Source organism: Nuphar pumila, chromosome 1 (genome assembly GCF_984573655.1).
Source record: "Nuphar pumila chromosome 1, dmNupPumi1.hap1.1, whole genome shotgun sequence".
Taxonomy (NCBI): Eukaryota; Viridiplantae; Streptophyta; class Magnoliopsida; order Nymphaeales; family Nymphaeaceae; genus Nuphar; species Nuphar pumila.
Genome location: NC_143249.1, coordinates 34,625,740 through 34,632,608, shown reverse-complemented (window position 1 = coordinate 34,632,608; position 6,869 = coordinate 34,625,740). Strand labels below are relative to the sequence as shown.

Below are 6,869 nucleotides of genomic sequence, written 5' to 3'. Positions count from 1 at the left end.
AACATGGGCAATGCAGGCGACTGGCTGATCGAAACCTAAATAGATCCGATTTTGAAAGCCTGAAAAGATGATTTGGGCTCATGCAGTTTGTCAACCTGCACCCCAGGAAAGAATGAGGCATAGCACTGAGGCATCTGTGATCTCCCACTATCCTCGCAAGAAATCGACTTCTGCCGCAAATAGCGATTTGGGTGGGCTTTGACACGCTTACTCTTCCAGATTGGATGCCGCCGAGAGAGAAAAGAGGCGGCACAACGATTACATGCAACACGCTTCGAAAAGTTAAGGAAAAAGCACTCGACGCACCACCAGTCCCCAGGGGAGAGAGAGAGAGAGAGATGTCTATGGGGTTGTCGACTGGCCAGGTTTTGACCAACCCACTATTGACTGGACTTGGGCATTCAAAAAACTGGTCCTCACCAGATGGTTAGGTTCAGATCAAGATTCATCATTTGGGCTGTGGCCTGATTTGGGCATTTAAGAAAGACCTGGATCGGACCACATGTCGATTGAGGTCCAGTTCATTTATGCTTAAACTGTCCTTCAAAAAAGGGTCTAACCCGATTATGCTGGATATGACTGACCTCCGCCAAGTCCAGGACGTATGACTCGTCGAAGCAAGGTTAGCCCTGGCCACCATGGTTGCCTCAAAGTCAAATCTGGGGTTCGACCTGGCCCAAGTCATTTGATCCATTGGGTACACACCCACATCCAACCAAATAATCAGCAGTCCAGTACTGGTTATGATGGGTCAAGAAAATAAAAGCCTAAGCCCGACCCACATAATCTAAAGCTTATTTGAGACATATATTTATTTACTCTAGAAAAGTACGTGTTTAATGCTCTCTAGGGTCAGTCGGGCTGGCTCTGAGATCCAGCAAAAAATTTATAGCTCAAATGCGGCTGCCTGTTACTTTGGCCAGGTTTGGGTCCAGTTCAGTTCTGCTTATCCCCTATGTCATCCCCAATCTTCATACTCCCTTTTACATCTTATATATGATTCAAGTAGTTTTGATCAAATCTGACACTCTAAATGGATTCATCATGATCGATTTAGTATGAATCAGCCCTTGGATCATATTTTTTCAACAACAAAAAAAACAAAGACTTTAAATCACAAAATTTTGTTTTTTGTCAACTATTTGATTTTCGAACCACGAAAAAATCATGCACACAAGTAGGATTTTGGCAATTTAAATGTCAATCTTTACCAAATGAATGATGTAGATAACATCTTTGGTGTCCCGTTTGATCAAAACAACTTGCATCAATAAAATTAGGGGTGGCAATTTCTGACACGACCCGCCAACCCGACCCGGCAACCCGCCTCTTAGGCGGGTTCGGGTTGGGCTTAAGCCAACCCGTTTAATAAACGGGTCGACCCGTGTAACCCGTTTATTAAACAGGTCGGGTTCGGGTTGGGGGTATGCCAACCCGGCTGACCCGTTTAATAAACGGGTTAGGCGGGTGGGTCAACCCGCCAACCCGTCTGCCCGACCCGTCAACCCGCCAACCTGCCTACCTGCCAACCCGATCCGTCAACCCGACCCGCGAACCTGAAAACCCGTTTACCCGACCCAACCCATTTATTAAATGGGTTGGCGGGTCGTGTCGGGTTACCCGTTTATTAAACGGGTCGGGTTCGTGTTTGCCACAGCCGACCCGTTTAATAAACGGGTAGGGTTCGGGTTGAGGTATGCTGACACGCCAACCCGACCCGATTGCCACCCCTAAATAAAATCCCAAGAGGGATGACAGAGGGGGCCATGAGTGAAACCGATTTGGGTTTGGATCGACCCAAAAGACATTTTAGTCAGCATTTTTTATGCCGGTTCGGTTGTGTAGGGTTCCCAATACAAACCCCTCGTTTGACAGCCCTACCATACTCCCTCCTAATTGATCGGCCCATTGTTTCCATTAATTAAGACATTTCCATTTTTATACTCTCTCTCTCTCTCATTGACCTACAATGCTAAGGGTAATTCATGACCCAAACCGAAGCTTCATCCCACATTCCTATAGTCGCCTCCGTTACTCTACGCGTTAATCTCTTTATAAAATCATCCCTCAAGTCTGCCTTCTCTACCATTCATTCCCTGCTGCAGCCCTCAAACCTCTAAAGCTTTGAGATCCAACTCGAGTATGGCTGATTCAAAGCAAGGCCACCTCAATGGAGCTTACTTTGGCCACCAATATGGTGTTTCACCTACTCCACGCCTCCAGCAGCACACCTACAACCGGCCGGGCCGCCGTGACCACTCTTGCTGTGGTGCCTGTTGCATCATTACTACATTGATCAAGCTCATTGTCGCCGTCGTCGTCATCCTCGGCATCGCCGCACTCGTTGTTTGGCTTGTCCTTAGACCGTGTAAGTTAGAATTCTATGTAGAGAGTGCCTACCTCTCGAAATTCAACCTTACCAGCACCAATGCCCTTAATTACAATCTTAAGCTGGATATTAGCATATGGAACTCCAATAAGAAGATCGGCATTTACTACAAAAAACTAGAAGCAGACGCGTTCTATGGCGGAGAACGGTTCGGCGGGGTTGCTCTTCCAACTTTCTACCAGGGACACAAAAACACTACCATGATCTATCCTGCACTGGCTGGAGAGTCTGCAATGGTGCTTGGGAGTTCCATTTATAGTGACTTCAAGAAGGAGAGTGCTAAGGGGTTGTTTAACATTGATGTCAAGTTGTACCCTAAGATGAGGTTTAAGATTGGGCATCTTACATTGAGCAAGTATTCCCCCAAGGTCAAGTGTGGCTTAAGGGTCCCCTTAGCCCCTATCAATAAATCTAGTGGGGTTGGTTTTACTAGGACCAAGTGTGATCTTAATCTTTTCTAGTTGGGAACTTGGGCTTTTTATTTTTTTATTTTTTGTCTATTTTATTGCTTTTGTCACATGCATTCTATAATATATTTCTTGTTTAGAGTGATGGTATACTTTTTTTTTTTTTTCTGTTCCAGCTTGCATGTGTATGACTTCAGCTAATTTGCTACGTATGAATTCTAGTGTCTTCTACATTTTTTTGATGACTGTATGCGTCCTAAGCAGCTCATGTGTAAATGGTTTTTATAATGTGCACTAGGGATGCAGAGGTGCAGGACTTTGTCCTGTCTAGATCTGACCATATGTTCTTTTAATTAGGTCATATATTCGAGAGCAATGTCGTTAGTATCGGAATCAGATCTGTATCGTTTGGACAATGATTCAGGTGAATCGACGGATACCGATTCTCAAGTGAATCGTTCTGAATCGGCCAAAAAATAATTAAAAATATTATGTGTCAATCAGAACGTGATGCGTGCTGAAGCTATTAAAATAATATTAAAATTTTAATTTTAAGTTATTTTGATATTTATTAAAAAATAGCCTATTCAGGTCAGTATCATATTGATTTTTTCTGGCGATACAGTATGGGCGATACGCACCGAATACTGACAACACTGATCGAGAACATGAAACTTTTGAAGTCACAGAAAAGCAGGATTCAAATAGGAACCGATCCATTCTAAAAATATCTGTTTTTATTAGATGTCACACCCAGATCATGATATTAAGACCCCCTCCATCTCTGGATCCATGCCCGTCGACCATCGATCTGTGTAATTTGGTCAAGCGGAGTTGGAGTCCTTGTTATCTGGGACATATTTGCCACATACGGGAACGGGGACGGGCATGGGATGCGAGTACGGGTACACATACGTGCCTCAAAAGTTTAAAAATCAACGGCTCATAATGTATCAAATTTTCATGGCTTAAAAAATCCTATTTTTATGTTCAAAAAACATGATCCAAAGCACGATCTATATCAAATAAACTATGTTGATTTCATCCATAAGGTTTAATTGAGAAGATACAATCTACAACCATGATTTCTACAAGTTTTTTTTATTAAACTTAGGTACGGGACTTTGGTACACACTTTTCTCAACAATGGTGCTAGTTTCTAATGAAATTAATATGGGTTTCTAAATATTATATCTAGATATCAAAATATTGAGAAAATAAGAATATTGATATCAATATATTGAGAAAAAAATAATGCTAAGACCAAAAGGAATTAACTAAATTTGAAAATAAAAATATGACCCATAGACTTGAGCTATATACAAGATATTAAAACCAACGCCCTTCAATGCCCTCCAACGCAGTTATGCTGGACTTTAGCAGTCTGGGCTTCTAATGCCCTCAAGTTTTCTTTCTTTTTTTAGTAATTGGTTTTAGAGTTAGAATCTTAGATGGAAGAAGAAAAGGCTCCTTTGGTATATTACTCTATATTCTTATATTTGTCTTAAGTTGAGAGTGGCAGTTTATAATATATTACAATTACTGCCACCACCTATTCAAGAGGCATGTTTCCTATATACTTAAATAAAGATGGCAGTGGACCAGGGGAAAACGGGCCCTGCCCTGCCCCGCCCCACCTCGCTCCATCTGGACCGGAGATGGAAGACATAAAACGGGGATGGAGGGGGGATGAAGGTTAAAATCAAAACCCATGCGAGGATGAAGGCGGGGATGGACTTATGCTATCCCCTGCCCCACCTCATCCCCGCCCTGCCCCATCACTGATCCTTCTTTAGAGATGGCAGTGGACCGAGGGAAAATGGAGCCCCAACCCACCTTGCCCCATTTGGACCAGGGATGGAGGACATGAAACAAGGATGGAGGCAGGGATGAAGCTTAAAATCAAAACCCGTGTGGGGAAGGAGGCGGGGATAGAGAGTAGGATTTTGAGACAGGGCGGGAGTGAAGACCTTGTCCCCCTCCCCAGTCCACTGCCATCCCTATACTTAAAGACTGGTAGCTAAGCAACAGAAACCAGTTTCTGATATTTATAATTATTGATCGATAATTTGTGGATTCTGAGACTTGGTTTTATACCAGACTTAAATTATTGATCGATAATTTGTGGATTCTGAAACTTGGTTTTATACCAGACTTGATACTGGTACGACTGAAACTTGATACTCAAGGCTTGGTGGTGTTTCATTGCAACTATGATCCCATATATGCCTTCTTTCAAACTCAGAATCCAATCTGAGTTTTGTGATCACAGCTCCACTTGAACAGATAATTGTTTCATGTGGGAAATAATAAATAGGATCAGTTTAGACCAGATAATGATTTAACTGGATCTGACTTCAAAAGCTCAGCTGGATTCAGATCTGGAATTATCAAGGCCCAGACTTACATGTCCAAGATCCGACCCAGAATTGGAGATGGGTTGCTCCATTCTGACAGCATGGATAGATCTGGGTCAGTCCCATGTCTGACCGCCCCAATTGCATCCCTAATCTAATAAGGTTCAACACTTCAGCCTTACCAACTGCAATATCCTTAATGGGTCATAAATTTCATCAAATGCAAGTAACATCCAATAAATCAAGGTTTACCGTGACAAACAGAAGCTGCAATCATCTATAATGGAGAAAGGTCATATACAGTCGAGACACGATCTGGTCCAAGGAGCCTTGGAACGAAGACTGTCCAAGACTCCTTGGATGCGGGGCAGGTTATATGACAAGGGACATGTACTTTGAAAGACTTAAGCTGATCCACCCAGCAGTGGTGTGTGGAGCTCTTGTTGGCTTTTGTGTGTGTGTGTTTTCTAATGAGATTGTTTCATTTGTTTGGTGGCAGAGAGGAATCAAAAGAAACTTGTACCTAACAGAAAAAACAAATGCGTGTAGTTAAATTGGGACTGTAAACTTCCTGCCTTTTATTGGATTCACATGGGCTGTTTAACTGTCTTTCAATTCTTTTAACAGTCTTGGATCAAGTGAATGCTCCTTATGATAAGTGCAGAGAAGGTAGGATTTGATCCTTGCTAAAAAGTTTATAATTCTATTGGATTGTTCGTTTAATGGACCTGGGACCTGGTAGTAATTAAGACCCGGATCTAAGATGGTTGACTATCGTTCTAGTCATTTCTGGGTTTGAATTTGGTTCCGTAAAGGCTTCAGCTATACGGTTTAGATTAAGCAAGAAACACATGAAAATATTATTTTTAAGAGTCTAGGTGAACCAGAAAATTTATATTGGAGGGGAAGGCAACATATATATATATATATATATGGTGCTATTGAAGGCACAAAAATTGTATTGAACTATTGAGCTGGAAACCATAGGTCTTAGATTTCTTTTGTAGATTAAATCCTATAGATGTGATCTACAAGTTTTGGAAATGAGTTTTAAAATATATGATTGTGACACATATAAAGGTTTTCTAAGGACTTCAAAAATCACATTTATAAGGTTAGTTTCATAAAAAACAACAAGAAAATAAAAAAAAAACTCATTTGTAGGTAATAGCGATACCTATATGAGTAGGTGGTATCTGCCTACCACTTTTCTAGCCTATTAGGCTTTGAAGGATTTTTCTATTTTTTTCAATCTGACTATACAAATGTGATCTACATGTTTGGTTTTATAGGAATTGACTCTTGGAGAGTCCAATTCTTACACACAGATAGGTTTTTATAAGATTTAAAAATTGATGGTCTATAATAGGGTCAAATTTATGAAAAAACAACTTAGAAATACTTATTCACTGGTGGTAGGCAGCTACCACTTTCCATATATATGGGTTAATATTGGCTACTAATGAAGGTTTGAAACTAATGAGCTAGAAATCATAGGTGCAAGTTGTATGACTCAATCTAACCACATAGATGTGTTCAACATGGTTTGTTTGCTAAGGATCAAACCTTGGGTGGTGCTTTTCTATGTAAAATGTGATCTTTTGAGTTATAAAATTTTGGCACATTGTGGGCTCTTTAAAAACCTAATTACTTGTCATAATCACATGATTCAAAACAAGTTTCTTACTAAACAAACCATGTAGATTACATTTGTAA

The 6,869-nt window shown here is 41.0% G+C and overlaps 1 pseudogene; it reads left to right on the top strand.

The window, feature by feature from the left end:
* The first annotated feature begins 2,142 nt into the window (after positions 1 to 2,142).
* On the top strand, positions 2,143 to 2,850 carry LOC149848652 (NDR1/HIN1-like protein 3 pseudogene; annotated as a pseudogene).
* Positions 2,851 to 6,869: the final 4,019 nt, after the last annotated feature.